General features: G+C 40.2%; 1 protein-coding gene and 1 long non-coding RNA gene across 3 annotated transcripts in view; one reads left to right on the top strand and one right to left on the bottom strand.

Annotated features, from left to right (window-relative positions):
* Positions 1–20,657, bottom strand: part of AUH (AU RNA binding methylglutaconyl-CoA hydratase) — a 191,234-nt gene that overhangs the window by 18,964 nt on the left and 151,613 nt on the right. The gene's annotated exons all lie outside the window — the stretch shown is intronic.
* LOC135972407 (uncharacterized) overlaps positions 571–20,657 on the top strand; it is a 90,611-nt gene continuing 70,524 nt past the window's right edge. The window contains exon 1 of the long non-coding RNA XR_010588843.1: positions 571–788. This is a non-coding gene — a long non-coding RNA (uncharacterized LOC135972407). The remainder of the gene's footprint in view (positions 789–20,657) is intronic.

The raw sequence follows: 20,657 nt of genomic DNA, 5'->3' as shown, positions 1-20,657 counted from the left end.
AGTCCTAATATTATTTAAGTATTAGAATTTTTACCTGAATTTTAAATAACTGATTTCAGACCTTCTATTATCTCAGTCTCAGACTGGTGAGTGACAGTGATAAAAACAAGAGAGAATAGAAATGCGAAAGTCTTGCACAATAATTTAAAATAGAACAAGCAAAATGCAGAAAAATGCAGTTAGATTATCACAGTTGGAAAGGTATTTCATTTTGATTTACCTGAGAGGATGAACCCACAACCCAAAACTGTGGCATTGTTTTAAAATCAAATAATCTGAAGTCTTAGCTGTCTGTGAACTAGTCAGAAATTTTTCCCTCCCTCAGCCTGACCTCCTCCTCACAGAAATCTATCACTTTCCCTCACACGCGCCATACAAATAAATTTATCGTTTTGCTGAACCCCACAAAAATACAGAAAAGTTAATCATTTTCTTCCACCCCAAGTTTCATCAAATCCATCTGCTCTCAATCCTCCCCACCGAGAAGTCCATCTGCTCCCAATCCTCCAAAATTAATCTGTAAACGCCCACCCCTGAAATTCTCTGACTCATGTGGGGCTACAGGAGGAGGATTTGCTGACCCTTGTGACTATTGATAGCAGAAGTCCCGAGGAACAGTAAAGCAGCAGGCTGTAGCTAGGACCAAAGCTGTGTGCTTCAGCAGCCAAGCACCTTGAGCAGCAGCAAATCTGTGGAGAAGGAGTAGTTCTGTAGCTAAGACAATCAGCACAAATGAATGAGGATGAAACAGACCAGACCAGTATCCCAAAGAAGGAACCATCAGGCAGGTCAGTCAAAGCCTGTGTCCAACTAATGGTGTTACTCTACTCATGTTGCTAAAGACCAATAATTATTATGGAGAGACTAGCTGCATCACTCACAATAGTTCAGGCTGAAACAAGACTTGCCATTTCTGATCACCACCACCCCTCCAGTCTCTGTAGCTTAATCAAAAATTAGCTGAATACCTTCAAAATTGGTATGTACTATTCTACAAACTTTCTGGTAAATCAGAAAACTGGATTTTGAGAAATCACGTCTGATATTTTTAACTAATCTTTTGTTTTGAAATCCTAACTTTATTTTGTTTGCTCTATTTCACTTATTCCTGTATCTAAAAACTCCCGAATGACCTTCTGTTCTTTGTCTCCATGAAGAGTGCTCCTTTTATTGTTATTTTGCAGATGTAGTGGATACCTGAAGAGATATTCACAGCTGCAATCAAGTACATACAATCTGTAGGTCACCATGCACACATATTTTATACATTATTTTTGTATGCATATTTTAATTTGTATCCCAAAAGTGGCATTACTTGCCACGTTTGATAAGCATATCTATATGCAAGAATAATTACAGGACATATTTGAAATTCTTTATCAATTAAACAAAAAGTCAATATAAACACAAAATATACACAGCTACAGCATGTATTTTATATGACATATTTCATACACCAATTTTGACTGCTTCACTGATTGTGTGTGTAACTTAACACAGATCAGGCCTGAGTTTTCAGAGATAGCAGGGCTTAAATTCTCATAGATTCCCGGAGCCGCTCCACCCCCTATCAACAGGCTATAAAAACTCTCGGGCCCTGGGGGGAGGGGAGGAGAGGAGCTCCAGGCTTCAGCTACTGGGCTGGATTGGGGGGAGGGGGGCTCGAGGCTTTGAAAATATTTACTGGAGTTCTGCTCCGGATAGCTCCAGAGGAATTTAAGCCCTGAGTGGAACTGAGTATCTATTGACTTTAGCTGTAGTTGTGAACGCTCAACACTTTTGAAAATCAGGCCGTGTCTCAAACTATGCACCAAAGTAACAGAAACCCACAATTCACGGACACCTTCAAAAAATTTAATGTAAGGGACTTGCCAAGCATCACATATACATTTTATGGCACAGCCAGGGATTGAACCGAGTTTTCCCAAGTCAGTCAATTGTCTTAAACACAAACCATCTTAAGAACATAAGAATGGCCATACTGGGTCAGACCAAAGGTCCATCCAGCCCAGTATCCTGTCTATTGACAGTGGCCAATGCCAGGTGCCCCAGAGGGAGTGAACTTAACAGGTAATGATCAAGCGATCTCTGTCCTGACATCCATCTCCACCCTCTGACAAACAGAGGCTAGGGACACTATTCCTTACCCATCCTGGCTAATAGCCATTAATGGACTTACCCTCCATGAATTTATTTAGTTCTCTTTTAAACCTTGTTATAGTCCTAGCCTTCACAACCTCCTCAGGCAAGGAGTTCCACAAGTTGACTGTGCACTGTGTGAAGAACTTCCTTTTATTTGTTTTAAACCTGCTGACCATTAATTTCATGAAGACTGAAGCAAAGAATTCATTTAGTTTCTCCGCAATGACTTTATTGTCTTTAAGTGCTCCTTTTGTATCTCGATCGTCCGGGGGCCCCACTGGTTGTTTAGCAGGCTTCCTGCTTCTGATGTACTTAAAAAACATTTTGTTATTACTGTTTGAGTTTTTGGCTATCTGTTCTTCAAACTCCTTTTTGGCTTTTCTTATTACATTTTTACACTTAATTTGGCAGTGTTTATGCTCCTTTCTATTTACCTCAATAGGATTTAACTTCCACTTTTTATCTCTCACTGCTTCCTTTACATGGTTGTTAAGCCATGGTGGCTCTTTTTTAGTTCTTTTACTGTGTTTTGTAATTTGGGGTATATATTTAAGTTGGGCCTCTATTATGATGTCTTCGAAAAGTGTCCATGCAGCTTGCAGGGATTTCACTCTAGTCACTGTACCTTTTAATTTCTGTTTAACTAACCTCCTCATTTTTGCATAGTTCCTTCTCCTTTCCTATGTAGGTCTAACAGACAACACCTTTATTCACTACACAAATATTAATCATTCACCCATCTAATGCACAAAATGAATCAGAGCACCTGTGGAAAATAGTATATGATGATGTAATTAAAGACTGGAAGAAAAAGCAGTAGCAGCCGAGGAGCCATTTGGTCTGTGTCCTGATAGGAGGTTCCCTATGTAGCTGCTTCAGAGTGATGCAGGACGGTCAGTGAGTTAAAGAGTGTACTCTGAACAAACAGAATGTTCCAAGAATTTAGGAGCAAGACTATAAAAAGTTCTACTGTGCATGCCATAATGGTGATGTTTGCAGTTTATAATTTAGCCAAATCTTGATGGATTTTCATGGGAACAGAGAAGGCACCTCTCTGATCCCAGGAATATCCCCCCGCTGAATTTTAAGTTCCTGAACCAAGCTCCTGAGGTGCAAGAGCTCTTCAAAAATACAGAAAAATGAATTAACATTAGCAAAACTGCCTATATAGTTCACATTTCTCATTCTTAGAAACCACAGCACCAGTTCTATGGAAATTTTTTTATAAGATCAACCCAAGGCAGACAACAAGCATGGTAAATTTCAGCGCAAATGGTTATAGTCTGGTAAAGTTATAAGAAAATGAAAAGGAGGATGGAGTTGAATGGTAAATGTTAGTCAAACTTAATATAAAGGTGCCACCAAAATCTACTAAATAAAGCATGAATACTGCCTGTTTTGATTACTACAAATGAAGCCACTTCATGGCAATTTTTTTTTATTTACTTACACATTCTGTTGAGGTATGATACTATAATAAGGTTTTAGTACATTTGGTGCATTTAAAATGGCCTCCTTTGTCCTGCACTCATTCTGCTGAAATAGTCTGCTATTTTACTTTATTCACCTTGGTAACACGTTTTAAGAAATGGATTTCACTGATTTCACTGTTTTCCAATTAAAATATGTAAAAGGTCTCACTTGAAATTATATAAACATTTTTTTAATTGTATCCTCAGCAGGCACAAAGCAGTATAGTTCCATTGACTTCAATGGAGCTAAGCCAATTTACACAAACTGAGACTTTGTCCCTACTGTTTATTGCTTCAGAACATTGACATGATTTTCTTCAATAATACTGCTCTTCCACTGTCTTCCTTAGTCTATGTCACCTTCTATCCAATTTATAACTCCTACAAAAAATAAAGTTGTCCACTTACAGAAATCAAAAAGAAAGAGCTGAAACAAGCAATTGTTTCTACACAGTTGCCGTCCAGCTGTTGGGGTGCAAAGGGGAAAGTGACCTCTGTTAGTCATCCTACCTGCTACTGTGACATAATAATGGAGAGTTAAAGTCAGTGACTACTTCATAAAATAGAATCCATGAGGTATGTAGATAATGAACATTTCCCTTCCTGAACCCTCCGAAAGGGAGAAGTGTCAGGATCTGCTTGGTGAGACTAGGGGTAGGGTTGCCATGCAGATGCCTTTGTCACTTCTTCTCCAGAACAGGAGGGTGGGCACCTTTAGATACTTAGAACATTAACATTCCATTAACATATATTTTATTTTTTCTTTAAACTCTAGATCCACGATACAAGAGAGGGGTTATTTGGAAGTACACAAGCCAGGCATCAAAAAGTGGTGAATTTATGTCAGTTTAGCACAAATAGCTAGCATGGTAAATGGGGGGAAATTAAATATTTAAAAAGATCTGTTAGACAGTAGATGCCATTGGGGATAGTTTATATAAACCAAACAGGCACCCACACAGCACATGCCTAACACAACACTGATCAATTTGCTTGTATGTTAGAACCTTTTTACCCATTATAACCTGGCTATAGCACCTCATCCCCCTCTCTAGATGAACACCAATCTGTTGTGAGTTGACTTCCTAAGCTTCTAAGCCCCCTGGGCATGGGTAGTGACTCAATGTTCCAGCTCTGTGAAGCACTCTCCAAAGTACAGACCCTGTGTCTGACATCTTACTTGACAGTGGGACACTGCAGTCTGGCCGCCTTAGACTCTGGAACAAGTCAGCCCTCCTGAGCTCCCTGTTGCTTTAGACACATTCCCCCTCTGTTCACCTGATTGTGGAAGCTCTGGTTTCTAGTTAAATCCTTCAGGGACAACATGGCAGGTCCTCATGGAATACAGATTTAGGAAAGGAATTTCTTAATCACAATTACTTTACGTTGAAAGCACACTAAACAGTTACAGATATGTGGAAAATAACAGTTATGAATGCAGCCCCCTTGAGTCTGATCACACCCCTCTCACGAATTCTGGCTTTAGTCAGCAAACATATGCCAGGAAGCTTGTCCTGCCTTCTTGGACTGGACTGCTCACATTTGGTGTTGGTCAGTGCCAGTTGAGAGAAGCAGTCACCTTTTAAAAACGTCTTTCCCCTTCTTTGTCGTGCTCAGGGCTGAGGACCTGCAGCACATTTTCTCAGCTAGCCTTCTATGTAGAGTGTTCTTGTGGGTTACTGTTATTAAGATTACTTTAGAGCTTGCTAGTCATGGACCAGGACTCCATTATGCTAGGAACTGTACAAACACAAAACAAAAAGATGGGGGATAGTAGTAGAGAGAGAATCAGAGCTGATGTCTCTCTCATTGTCAGCCCTCACTAAAGTGTTCCACACTGTAGCATGAACACAATGTCCAGAACAGACTGACCTGGACAAGATTAGACTGGTTTTCTACACCACATGGGTATTTAATCCAACATGAAGGTTACAATGCAAAGTGAAGTTTGTAATGAAGGTTAAAAATCACAAAATGGCATTCACAAAACAAAATGCAATTCACAATTGGACACAGACATCCACCCAATCTGTCATATCACCCTTAAGTTGTCTGTCTTTTTAGATGTAAACTCATCAGGGTAGGGATCATGCCTTTCTCTTTGTTTGGAAAGCACCTTAGATTCAAAGGGTGTTACTGCAATATCATAGAATATCAGGGTTGGAAGGGACCTCAGGAGGTCATCTAGTCCAACACCCTGCTCAAAGCGGGACCAATCCCCAACTCAATCATCCCAGCCAGGGCTTTGTCAAGCCTGACTTTAAAAAACCTCTAAGAAAGGAGATTCCACCACCTCCCTAGGTAACCCATTCCAGTGCTTCACCACCCTCATAGTGAAAAAGTTTTCCTAATATCCAACCTAAACCTCCCCCACTGCAACTTGAGACCATTACTCCTTGTTCTGTCATCTGCTACTACTGAGAACAGTTTAGAGCCATCCTCTTTGGAACCCCCTTTCAGGTAGTTGAAAGCAGCTATCAAATCCCCCCTCATTCTTCTCTTCTGCAGACTAAACAATCCCAGTTCCCTCAGCTTCTTCTCCTAAGTCGTGTGCTCCAGACACCTAATCATTTTTGTTGCCCTCCGCTGGACTCTTTCCAATTTTTCCACATCCTTCTTGTAGTGTGGGGCCCAAAACTGGACTCAGTACTTCAGATGAGGCCTCACCAACGTTGAATAGAGGGGAATGATCACGTCCCTCAATCTGCTGGCAATGCCCCTACTTATACAGCCCAAAATGCCGTTGGCCTTCTTGGCAACAAGGGCACACTGTCGACTCATATCCAGCTTCTCGTAGACTAAGTCCTAGGTACTTTTCTGCAGAACTGCTGCCTAGCCATTCGGTCCCTAGTCCGTAGCAGTGCATGAGATTCTTCCATCCTAAGTGCAGGACTCTGCATCTGTCCTTGTTGAACCTCATCAGATTTCTTTTGACCCAATCCTCTAATTTGTCTAGGTCCCCCTTCTATATCCTATCCCTACCCTCCAGTGTATCTACCACTCCTCCCAGTTTAGTGTCATCTGCAAACTTGCTGAGGGTGCAGTCCACGCCATCTTCCAGATCATTGATGAAGATATTGAACAAAACCGGCCCAGGACCAACCCTTGGGGCACTCTGCTTGATACCAGCTGCCAACTAGACATGGAGCCATTGATAACTACATGTTGAGCACGACGATCTAGCCAGCTTTCTATCCACCTTATAGTCCATTCATCCAACCCATACTTCTTTAACTTGCTGGCAAGAATACTGTGGGAGACCGTATCAAAAGCTTTGCTCAAGTCAAATCCACTGCTTTCCCCTCATCCACAGAGCCAGTTATCTCAACATAGAAGGCAATTAGGTTAGTCAGGCATGACTTGCCCTTGGTGAATCCATGCTGACTGTTCCTGATCACTTTCCTCTCCTCTAAGTGCTTCAGAATTGATTCTTGAGGTCCTGTGCCATGATTTTTCCAGGGACTGAGGTGAGGCTGACTGGTCTGTAGTTCCCCGGATCCTCCTTCTTCCCTTTTTTAAAGATGGGCACTACATTAGCCTTTTTCCAGACATCGGGGACCTCCCCCGATCGCCATGAGTTTTCAAAGATAATGGCGCTGCAATCACATCCACTAATTCCTTTAGCACCCTCGGATGCAGCGCATCAGGCTCTATGGACTTGTGCTCGGCCAGCTTTTCTAAATAGTCCCGAACCACTTCTTTCTCATGTCAGCCCTCAAGTCAGAGGGCTTGTTACCTCCTCCCCATGCTGTGCTGCCCAGTGCAGCAGTCTGGGAGCTGACCTTGTTCATGAAGACAGAGGCAAAAAAAGCATTGAGTACGTTAGCTTTTTCCACATCCTCTGTCACTAGGTTGCGTCCCTCATTCAGTAAGGGGCCCACACTTTCCTTGACTTTCTTCTTGTTGCTAACATACCTGAAGAAACCCTTCTTGTTACTCTTAACATCTCTTGCTAGCTGCAACTCCAAGTGTGATTTGGCCTTCCTGATTTCACTCCTGCATGCCTGAGCAATATTTTTATATTCCTCCCTGGTCATTTGTCCAATCTTCCACTTCTTGTAAGCTTCTTTTTTGTGTTTAAGATCAGCCAGGATTTCACTCTTAAGCCAAGCTGGTTGCCTGCCATATTTACTATTCTTTCTACACATTGGGATGGTTTGTTCCTGCAACCTCAATAAGGATTCTTTAAAATACAGCCAGCTCTGCTGGACTCCTTTCCCGCTCATGTTATTCTCCCAGGGGATCCTGCCCATCAGTTCCCTGAGGGAGTCAAAGTCTGCTTTTCTGAAGTCCAGGGTCCATATTCTGCTGCTCTCCTTTCTTCCTTGTGTCAGGATCCTGAACTCGACCATCTCATGGTCACTGCCTCCCATGTTCCCATCCACTTTTGTTTCCCCTACTAATTCTTCCTGGTTCGTGAGCAGCAGGTCAAGAAGAGCTCTGCCCCTAGTTGGTTCCTCCAGTAGTTGCACCAGGAAATTGTCCCCTACACTTTCTAAAAACTTCCTGGATTGTCTGTGCACCGCTGTATTGCTATCCCAGCAGATATCAGGGTGATTGAAGTCTCCCATGAGAACCAGGGCCTGTGATCTAGTAACTTCTATTAGTTGCCGGAAGAAAGCCTCGTCCACCTCATCCCCCTGGTCTGGTGGTCTACAGCAGCCTCCCACCACGACATCACCCTTGTTGATCACACTTCTAAACTTAATCCAGAGACTCTCAGGTTTTTCTGCAGTTTCATACTGGAGCTCTGAGCAGTCATACTGTTCTCTTACATACAATGCAACTCCCCCACCTTTTCTGCCCTGCCTGTCCTTCCTGAACAGTTTATATCCATCCATGACAGTACTCCAGTCATGTGAGTTATCCCACCAAGTCTCTGTTATTTCAATCACATCATAGTTCCTTGATGGTGCCAGGACTTCCAGTTCTCCCTGCTTGTTTCCCAGGCTTCTTGCATTTATGTACAGGCACTTAAGATAACTCGCTGATCATCCCGTTTTCTCAGTATGGGACAGGAGTCCTCCCCTCTTGGGTTCTCCTGCTCGTGCTTCCTCCCGGTATCCCATTTCCCCACTTACCTCAGGGCTTTGGTCTCCTTCCCCCGGTGAAAGGGGGAAGGAGTTTAAAGCCCTCTTCACCAGGTTAGCCAGCCTGCTTGCGAAGATGCTCTTCCCTCTCTTCGTTAGGTGGAGCCCGTCTCTGCCTAGCACTCCTCCTTCTTGCAAAACCATCCCATGGTCAAAGAATCCAAAGCCTTCTCTCCGACACCACCTGCGTAGCCATTCATTGACTTCCACAATTCGACGGTCTCTACCCGGGCCTTTTCCTCCCACAGGGAGGATGGATGAGACCACCACTTGTGCCTCAAACTCCTTTATCCTTCTTCCCAGAGCCACGTAGTATTAATAATAAAGATACACCTCTACCTCGATATAACGCGACCTGATATAACACGAATTCTGATATAACGCGGTAAAGTAGTGCTCCAGGGGAGGGGGGGACGGGGCTGCGCACTCCGGAAGATCAAAGCAAGTGCGATATAACGCAGTTTCACCTATAACACGTAAGATTTTTTGGCTCCCGAGGACAGAGTTATATCGAGGTAGAGGTGTATGTATTTTGTGGGTCACTTCATTCCCAGCTGACTTCAATGAAGATAGACTGGGTATGAATTTTGACCAATATATTGATAGCCTATAAGCTGGATCCTTAGGTACATCAGCGTTCCACTTGATACTATTGAGATAGAAAGGGTAGGCAGAGATGTAAGAGACTTTTTATTTTCTCTGATTCTGGGATAGCCAGGGATAGCCTGGGATAGCCAGGAGTTAATTAAGACCACCTGCAAATTACTACAGCCGCAAGTCTGCTTCAAATTTGTGACAGAATAGCTCCCAGCAGTCAACACAGACAACCGGAGTGCAGTGTGTTCCTGCCATGCCTCCTCCCAGGTCCTGTGTAAATAGGGGCAATTTTAAGTCCCTTATCTGCTGCTGGAGCAGCACAAAAGGTCTTACCCTGGATCAAGGATTTGGCCTTTTTTATACAAAAGATGCACATAATTCTGTACGTCTACAAACACTATACTTCACTGTTTCAGTATACATCAACATTTCAGACACACCAACATTTTAAGGTATATCAAGCCACTTTTTCCTCTAAATCTCACCTGAAGCCCTCCTTCTTTTTAGCTGATGTTTACCTTTTGGTGTAAACTATTTTGTGATTCTATGAATAAAGACTATTGTATTGCACGGAGCATATAGTACATGACAGTTTACAAGCAGTTTTTGAGGTTGCAATGGACCTTTGCTAGCAGCTCTCATTATTAGTGTAACAAGGACTAAAACTTTCAGACTAGCATCAGCTGCACTTAAAGGCCACTCAGATGGACAATTTTTGGTTATCAGCATGCTGTAATTCTTTAGAACTTGAAGTCAATATTGATAAGGACATATAAACTAGGACTAAGGAACACTAACCAACTGCTTAACCTGAATTAATGTTTTAACTTTAAAAAAAATAATAAAAGACCAAAAGAATAAATTTAATTGGAAAAAGTGTACATCATGCACACAAGCAGAAAATACTGCCTTTTTGGAGCATCTTTAGCACTAAAGTACCATTTTATATAATACATTGGATACTTATGACCTAATCTGGTACTCATTCCTAAATTTATATTGTGAATAGTGAAATATGTGTGATCATCAGGCCATCTGCTCTTAGATGCTCTTATGGCTGCATAAGGTTGGATCAAGGGATGAATAGTTCTTCATTTTTCATTATGTATTAGCCTGTAGGAATACCCAGAAATCTATTTAGATTAAATAACAATATTATAGCAACCCACAGTGCATGTATTCTGATAATAAAAAGATTTTTCAAAAATATGAGACTATGGACCAGATTTTCAGAGAGCTTCAAATTGGCTTCTAATTTTGTACATCCAAATCCCAATTGCATGTGTAATTTTTAAACATTTGTACATATAAAAGCTATGTTTAAAATATAATACAAAATAGTAAAATAAAATAGACATTTTACTTTTGCTGGGATTTCAGCTTCTCTCCCAATACATAAATTACATGCTTTAAATTTCATGTCAACACCATGTTCATTCAAACAATACTACAATATAAAAATCATGGACAACGGGGCATAAAATAGGGTATTAAAATGTTTGATGTAATATTGAATAACAAATCAACATTTTTATTGGTGATTATATTAATAGTAATTACCATTAGGGCTGTCAAACAATTAAAAAAATTAATTGTGATTAATTGCACTATTAAACAATAATAGAATACCATTTATTTAAATATTTTTGGATGTTTTCTACATTTTCAAATATATTGATTTCAATTACAACACAGAATACAAAGTGTACAGTGCTCACTTTATATTTATTTTTGATTACAAGTATTTGCACTGTAAAAAAAACAAAATAAATAGTATTTTTCAGTTCACCTAGTACAAGAACTGTAGTGCAATCTCTTTATCATGAAAGTTGAACTTACAAATGTAGAATTATGTACAAAAACCCCTACATTCAAAAATTTTAAAAATTTAAAATTTTGGAGCCTGCAAGTCCACTCAGTCCTACTTCTTGTTCAGCCAATCACCCAGACAAACAAGTTTGTTTACATTTGCAGGAGATAATGCTGCCTGCTTCTTCTTTATAATGTCACCTGAAAGTGAGAACAGGTGTTCTCATGGCACTATTGTAGCCAGTGTCACAAGATGTTTACGTTCCAGATGCACTAAAGATTCATATGTCCCTTCATGCTTCAACCACCATTCTAGGGGACATGGTTCCATGCTGATGATGTGTTCTGCTCGATAACAATACAAAGCAGTGCAGACTGACGCATGTTCATTTTCATCATCTGAGTCAGATGCCACCAGCAGAAGGTTGATTTTCTTTTTTGGTGGTTCGGGTTCTGTAGTTTCTGCATTGGAGTGTTGCTCTTTCAAGACTTCTGAAAGCATGCTCCACACCTTGTTCCTGTCAGATTTTGGAAGGCACTTCAGATTCTTAAACCTTGGGTCAAGCACTGTAGCTCTCTTTAGAAATCTGACATTGGTACCTTCTTTGCGTTTTGTGAAATCTACAGTGAAAGTGTTCTTAAAATGAACAACATCATGTGCTGGGTCATCATCTGAGATTGCGATAACATGAAATATATGGCAGAATGCGGGTAAAACACAGAGCTGGAGATATACAATTTCCCCCCAAAAGTTCAGTCACAAATTTAATTAACACATTTTTTTAATGAGCATCATTAGCATGGAAGCATGTCCTCTGGAATGGTGGCCAAAGCATGAAGGAGCGTATGAATGTTTAGCATATCTGGCACATAAATACCTTGCAATGCCAGCTACAAAAGTGCCATGCAAATGCCTGTTCTCACTTCCTGGTGACAATGTGAATAAGAAGAGGGCAGCATTATCGTATATAAATGTAAACAAATTTGTTTGTCTTAGCGATTGGCTGAACAAGAAGTAGGACTGAGTGGACTTGGAGGCTCTGAAGGTTTACATTGTTTTGTTTTTGAGTGTAGTTATGAAAAAAAAAATCTACAATCTAGCATGGAGGATAGATCCATCAATGGCTATTAGCCAGAATGGACAGGGACAGTGTCCCTAGCCTCTGTCTGCCAGAAGCTGGGAATGGGCTACTGGGGATGGATCGCTTGATGATTACCTATTCTTTTCATTCCCTCTGGGGCATCTGGCATAGGCCACTGGCGGAAGTCAGGATGCTGGGCTAGATGGACCTTTGGTCTGACCCAGTATGGCAGTTCTTATGTTCTTATTTGTAAGTTGCACTTCACGACAAAGAGATTGCACTACAGTGCTTGTATGAGGTGAATTGAAAAATACTACTTCTTTTGTTTATCATTTTTACAGTGAAAATATTTGTAATAAAATATACACTTTGATTTTAATGACAACACAGAAGATAATATATATGAAAATGTAGAAAAACATTCAAAATATTTAATAAATTTCAATTGGTATTCTATTGTTTAACAGTGCGATTAAAAGAGCAATTAATCGCAATTATTTTAATAGCAATTATTTTTTGAATTAATCACGCAAGTTAACTGCGATTAATTGACAGTCCTAATTATCATTACTCAGTTCATAGTAACAGTAATGGACGACTGACCCAGACAGCTTGCAAGCTAAAAGACAGATACACAGAAGATGAGAAACTGGGATGTGCTTGTTTCCCTCCTACACAAAAATTATAAACTCACTTCTTGTGTGCCTCACAGAAGTGGGTTTTTAAGCAGCACGTGAATGAGAAGAATGTAGAATTGGTGTTCAGAGGCAAGTTAACTGTGGCACAGAGAGGGTTAGTGAATTGCCCAAAGACACAAATGATTTTGCCTTTTCTCTATTCCTCCCTGTCTCTTCCACTCTCATCTGTGGCTTCTTCTATGCAAACCTGTAAGTCTGGAACACTCTCTTTGACCTTGTTTTCCTTGATTCCTTCCTCAAAGCTCTCTGTGGGCACGTGGAATGCTGACACAGAAAAGCAAAGACTACTTCGGCTATTTTGTAACCATTTTAAAAATAAAAAAGTACTTAAAACTTGAAAAAAGTAGCAAAAGCAAAACAATCTATGCAATTCAATCTTATCGATTGAGCATTCTCTCTCACCTACTACTTACCTTCTCTACTACTGAAGTCATACTCTGAAGCTTCTAAGGCATTTTTTAGCTAACACAACTTCTACCTGCTCTCGGAGTAGAAAACTGAGGATTCAGCCTGCCCCAGCCAGTACATAGTGCTGCTTCAAGTGCAGAATTCAGGCCCCGCAGCAGCAGACTGAGGCTCCAGCATAAACTACATTCACACAAATAAAGCAAAAACATAATGTTCTGTGCACTTCCAACTACCACACCCTCTTTGAAAGAGTCTATTTGTTCCCTGATGACTTTACAACACAGTCCTCTCCTATCAATCAACAACAAAAATCAACCCTCCACAATGGATATGTATTAAATATCATGGCCCAATATATTTGCCTTTTTCTTACATCCCATTATTATTTTTCACCTATATACTATCTACATACATCCCAATTCTGCAGACTTATGCATGTGGTGAACTTTAAGCAAGTGAGTAGTTTCATTGATTTCCCTAGGAATACTCACATGCTCAATCTTTGCAAGGCCCTACTAATAAACTCTTTTGGGCAGAGATAGATGTTATTTATATTTCTCTGTAAAGGCCACTGCTCATGTTTGATACTAAGTAAATAATTTCTATTATATTGATAGTTATGTAATAAAGCCTAGGTGTCCTGTCACTCGTGTGTGTTAGCCAGAAACTCGTCCTACCTCCCACTATACAAACAGTGAAGTCTAATAGTGAATAATATACATTCATGTATTTTATGGAGTTGCAGAAATATTCAGAATTTCATTTGCCACATTATTCAATCTATTTGGGTTTCAAAAGTTTGCAATTGTGAAATGTCATACTAACAATTCTTACTGTGTAAGTAAAAATTAAATAAAATAAATTACAAGCACAGCCATATTGTGACAACAATCCTAACTGCTATCAGTATGGTACGCAATGTGTATTCATTCATGGGCTGGCCATGACAGTAGTGTTATTCCTCCTGGCAGGACAGCCCAAAAACCAAAATGCATTTCACACACATGTCCCCGTACTTCTTGCCCTTCCTTATCAGACCATGGAGAGATAAAGCAGCTTAAAGTGGTAGTTTCAAATACACAGGAGACCTTTTTTCTGTTTCTGAGAATGGAGACAGTTGTGGCTCTCCTTCAACATTCTGTTCTGGATTTGTTCCTCCACTTTTACCTACCATTGGGACCAGAGAATGATGTGGTTTTATTTAAGTGTATGGGATCACAAAGATGTAAGTACTTCACCCCCCTTAAGACTGAAGCAGCATTTTCTGTAAGTGCAAGTTGTATGTGCATGGTATACTATGCCTGAACAAGTAGAGGCTAGGTAGTGACAATCTCTTTCCCTTAATACCAATTAATTGGAGAAAAATAAGATGACTGTAGACTGGGCAAAAAGCTAAAACTTTTGTGTTGGGAACCATCTTGCTTTGGTCAGAGCTTTTCAAGTGACTCACCATGTTAGCAGATGTCAGAACCCTGCATAAAGCTGAAGTTCTGCTCACTCTGTGGTAACTGCATCTCCAACCTTTACATAAGGGACGTGAGAGAGGCTTTCTAGAGAGGGAACTAGGACAGAGCAGGAATTTAGAACATTCACAATGAGCTATTAGGCCTCTTCCTTTTATAACAGTATTAGCTATACACTTATCCCATTACAGCAAAAAGATCCAAATTAACTCAATGCTCTGCCCGCCTCTTTTAATTTAGATAATTTAAACTTCGAAACCCTTTCTTAATCTTCAAATGCATAATAGACCTGCTTTTTTGTTGAAGAGCATCAGAAGAAGAATATGACTTATCAAAAAAAAACATTTAAGAATATTTAGCTTATCCACCAAATACACACATTTATATCATGTATATTAGTGTGCTCCTATTTTTCTTTATAGGCACCCAAACCTTTAGAAGTAAGATTTAGTTGTCAACAGAAAACTCAGACAAAAAAGCGTTATCAGCCATCTGGATAAAGTTGATTTGTCTGCTTTCACAGATTAAAATGTAGACAACATTAAGATAAACTCTTGCACAGCTAGGCATTGATATCTCTTTTGGCAATCTTTACTTTTTAAAATAAGTTTGTTTTTGATTATGGTTGACAACTGAAAAATAAATCCTTTGTTGTGGATACCAGAATATAGATGATGAAAGAGGGAGCAAGGCAAGAAGGGAAGCTAATGTTTCTGAATACTGACACAGAGTTTTGTAATAGCTGGCTCGAATAAGTCTCTGGAGCCACAGTGGTTCTGTGACATAACTCAGGAAACAATATTTCATAAATCATTTTGTCAAACTTCTTTTTACTGTGAACTAACTAACCCATGCAGCTGTTCTTTTAAGGTGGACTACATAAATGCCAGTTAATCTGTTGAAATTTCCAGAAGCTCAAGAAAAACAGAGAGAAACACACACACACACACACACACACACACAAGGATGAGTTAACAGTGGCCATGAGAAGCCATTTTACTTCCTGTCTTATTACACTTATAACTGAATATGAAAAAAGTGAATAGCAACTATTATATATTGATGGCAGATCTCAAAATGGGTAAACTATTACACCAACTTACCTAAACTAGATTTCATAAGATTTAATTTTAATGTATTTCAGGTTTAGTGCTGGAGATAAAAATAGTGGATTTTATATTTGTATATTATGTTGGTCTAATGGAGAGCTCCCGAATACTCCCAACTCCTCTACTACCTACCAGCAAAAACCAGAAGCCCAGTAAAATATCAACAATTCAAATTTGGAAAAGGGAAGTGTAGGGTGCCTAACTCCTCCTAGCAACCAACCTCCATGAGAGTTCAGGAGTAGGGTCGATGGGCTGTGGTGAGAACCCCACCAGAGCTCTTCAGTTGGAACATGGTGACCATTCAATATAATTAAGATATTGAAGGTGAACTGAAGTCCATTTGTCATTTGTGGCATAAATCAGGGGCTATATTATTTTCTCTGACTATCCTACCTTATATCACTAATTTCTGGAGAAACTCCCCTTTATTTAATTTGTCCTTCTTGGCAAAAGTACTTAAAAGTTGTGTGTGTGTGTGTGTGGGGGGGGGCGGTATGGGCTCCAGCTGGGGCCAGAAATGAGGAGTTCAGCATGCGGGAGAGGGCTCTGGGCTGGGACAGGGGGTTAGGGTGTGCGGGGGGGAGGAGGTAAGAGGGCTCTAGCTGGGGGTGCGGGCTCTGGGGTGGAGCCGGTGATGATGGGTTTGGCGTGCAAGAGGGGGCTCAGGGCTAGGACAGGGTGTTGGGGTGAGGGAGAAGGTTCGGGGGGTGGGGTCACAACAGCACTTACTGTGGTTCCAGGGACCTGGTGGCCACTTCCGGGAGCAGCCCAGAACTAGGGAAGGCAGGGAGCCTGCCTTGGCCCCAGGTTCCCGCTGCTCCGTAGACTGGACTTTAACAGCCCGGTCGGTCCCTTTTCGACCAGGCGTTCTGGTCGAAAATTGGATGACCATGAGCTCAATTCTCCCCTACTTCCAATCTCCACTTACAGATCCCTGGTTCTGTGCCAGCATTGATACAGCATGAGTTACAGCAGCCTAGAGCAGGGGTTGGAAAAGAGGAGACTAAGGGGGGATATGATAGAGGTATATAAAATCATGAGTGGTGTGGAGAAAGTGAATAAGAAAAAGTTATTTACTTGTTCCCATAATATAAGAACTAAGGGCCACCAAATGAAATTAATGGGCAGCAGGTTTAAAACAAATAAAAGGAAGTTCTTTACACAGCGCACAGTCAACTTGTGGAACTCCTTGCCTGAGGAGGTTGTGAAGGCTAGAACTATAACAGGGTTTAAAAGAGAACTAGATAAATTCATGGAGGTTAAGTCCATTAATGGTTATTAGCCCGGATGGGTAAGGAATGGAGTCCCCAGCCTCTGTTTGTCAGAGGCTGGAGATGGATGTCAGGACTGAGATCACTTGATCATTACCTGTTAGGTTCACTCTCTCTGGGGCACCTGGCATTGGCCACAGTTGGTAGACAGGATACTGGACTGGATGGACCTTTGGTCTGACCCAGTATGGCCATTCTTATGTTCTTATGAGTTTATTTAACTTATGCTACTGGCATCAAGCTGAATACCCACGTAGTTAAGCAGAGCTCCATTTGCCCTCTTGTACAATCCTCCCCGCCCCCTGGGATGCTCTCTAAGTTATGGGGAGCTGGAGAACTCTCTGCTGGCCATTTACAGCCACAATCTGGCCCCTTTACTTCACCTGACAAGTACAAAGAAGCTGGGATACAAAGAATCTGGCCCCATATCACATTGTAATCTTTGACCTGATGCAGCTGAGGAAATCTTGGTTTGTGGCTTCCAGTGGAAGCTACTCTGTGCAGACAGGATTGATGTTGCATATCCTATTTGGACTTAAATATAGTATGATCTTTATTCTGTGATGTAAATTGGCTAGGAAAACAATTTTGACTACCTACTTTAAGAATTCACCAGCCTTCCCAGTTGTCATCATAACTTACTACTTTGCAATTATGGATATTACAAATCTATTTAAAAATTAACACCAATAAAACTAGGCATGGCCTACAACAGCCTGGAACTCCAACTGCAGGGAAATTTCTGCTCAGTCCTGGGCTGCAGCTTGCTTAGTGAGGATGGAATTTAGCTGCTAATATTGAACTCTGTTTTGAACATGTGCAAACTGTGATTTTGCAAAAGCTTATAACTTGGACAAAACTGGGCAGATTTTCATGGTGATGGCCAAAGGCCCATTCCTGACACAAAGGTCATTCCATACAAAATTTCAAGTTCCTGCTCAAAAGCATGGGGGTCCCTGACCTTCTCAAAGGAAAGGCACCAGAATTTTTTAATATAGCCAAACAATATATTTTTCCCTTCCTTTGTTCTGAGAAATAGTTGAACTGTTTTGGCTGATTTTTTTTTTTTTTTTAATTTCAGCCTGAGGCAGACACTCAGTCATGAAAATTTTAGCTCAAATGATTAAAGTTTGCCAAAGTTATAAGTAACCGAAAACAGGGTCTTATAATGGAAAGGCAACCTTAATAACAGGCATTGCTACCAACCCCCACTATAAATAAGCATACATTTGTTTTGCGTAGCTGGAATAGCACAAATTAATTTCAACGAAGAAATAATATTATGTCGCAAAATTAATGTGAATTTTGAAATGTGTTTCTAAAAACTATAGGAATTTAGTTTCCTATATATATCACCTTTGATTTGAGAAAAAGCAGGAGTACAGTAGGCACAGAAGAAGAGATCCGTCAGAACCATTACAATTAAAATGATATACCATACTACAAAATCAATGTAATGTGTTTACACTGCCATGTCGTATAACACAATGTGATATGGATACATCATCAGAACTCATTACAATGTCATATGAAGTGCAATGAGATTATGTGATGCTCTAAGAATGAAATGAAATGTAACCAAGTAATGCAGTGAGTTGATGAAATTTCATCTCCACTTTAAATATTTTAGAGATTTTTCTTTTTACATCCCCAATTGCCATCATGAAGTTATTTTATACCTCATCTTAAATACTTTGGTGCTCCAGTTTATCCTCATTACCAGAATGGTACAAGGAGGTCAGGACAACCTGCTCTGGATGACAGGAAGCACAAAAATAACACCGATGGCTAAATATAATATCAACAATAATAATAGATACTGCAGTAATATCAACAAGATACTATCAGTTTGCTGAAATTTAGGAGTCGGGGTGAAATCTATTCAGAACTCCCTTTGGTATTCTCTTCACACAGAAGCCTAGAAACTATTTTATTAAATATTAATAACAACATAAAAGACATTTGGTCTTATTTTCATTTTAATTAGCCAGGATATATATGCCATTCACTTTGAAGCCAAATGCTGCTCCTTTGAATTAACCTGCAGGGGGTACTGGAAAAGTGAGGCAACTAGCATTTAGATATTTCTCCTCTCTCCAAGAGATAATTAACATCTAATCTTTGCAAACCATTCTAACATTATCTGATCCCCATATATGAATCTTATATTGATTCCTAGAATTTAAGCATTATTGGTCTATTATAGCACCAGGTCAGCCGTTTCTTATAATCCAGAAGAACTCAGTAATTGAATAAAGGTACTAACACTGCATCTAACTACTGACCCTGCAGAGGGAACAAGAATTCATACTGGATGAGACAAATTTTACAGTAATCACTGAGGAAGGAAACTAAATAAGCATATATAGAGCCAGTTACGTTTTTCAGGGAAAGATCAGGGCAACCAAAGCACAATGACTTAATGCTAGCCAAAGCAGCCCAGGGGAATAAGAAGGGTTTTGGCAAATAATACTGGGGTAAAAGAATGAGAAAGTTAGATAATCAAAACATGGAAGAAGAAATCAGTGATAAATTATAAAGAGGCTGAGATACTTATTTGAATCTATCTTTAATAAGAAAAAATAAAGAAAAACAGATATAAACTATTAGAAAGTAATGAAAACTTTTCATTATAACTTATGAGCAAAACAACAAATTTTTCACTAGCCTTATTCTCAAACAATTGAAGCATTTTGGCTTAACTGCCCCTCTCCCCACACCCCCAAAAAAATCAGTCTGAGACAAATGTGGCATGGAAAATTTCAGCCCAAATTGTTGAAGGTTGTCAAAGTTATAAGCAACTGAAAACAGGGTTTTATAATGGGAAGTGTCAAGCAAAGGCAGTGCCATGAGCTCTCCCTATAACTAACTAACTAACTATATATACACACACACATGGACAGTGGAAGAGTTTCTCACCTCCGCTCTGGCCCCTTTAAGCCATATAAAAGGTCCAGAGTGACATAAAAGCCTCCTAAGAGCCTCATGTCCAGACGTGGAAGATTCCTTTGGTGTTGGCACTGTGAAAGACAGCCATAAGTCTGCCTTTCAAGAACTCTCAAGGCCTGATGTAGGGCAAGTGCTGGGGAGCATGTCAAGAGTGAGGCCACAGCATACAGCACTGCAGAAATTCTGGACAGTGCTATGGCCTATAGGACAGCCCAGGGAGCTTGCCATAAGGTAGACAGGCACTCAGGGCTGTCTATATTATACAAGGGGCTGCAGAGCAGGTCAGAATTGTAAGGATGCAATGGTGGATTAAAGCCTCTGTCACAAACTTCCCTAAAAACATGTTCAATCCAGTGCTTATGATACAGAATTTTATGTTTCATAATCTATCATATGTAAGAAAAATGGGATAGACCTGACAAGTTGAAATTGACAAATGAGTGTCAGGGTTGTTCATATAGCAGTCAAGGACTAAGCAGTTTGTAGGTTTGGATACAAGTAAGTGACTGGCTACACATAAGTAATTTTTGAGAACCTTTTCCATCCACTTTCACTACAATTTCAGTT

This window comes from Chrysemys picta, chromosome 6 (assembly GCF_011386835.1).
Source record: "Chrysemys picta bellii isolate R12L10 chromosome 6, ASM1138683v2, whole genome shotgun sequence".
Taxonomy (NCBI): Eukaryota; Metazoa; Chordata; order Testudines; family Emydidae; genus Chrysemys; species Chrysemys picta.
Note: the sequence above shows the minus strand (reverse complement) of the source record. Positions and strands in the feature narration are given on the sequence as shown.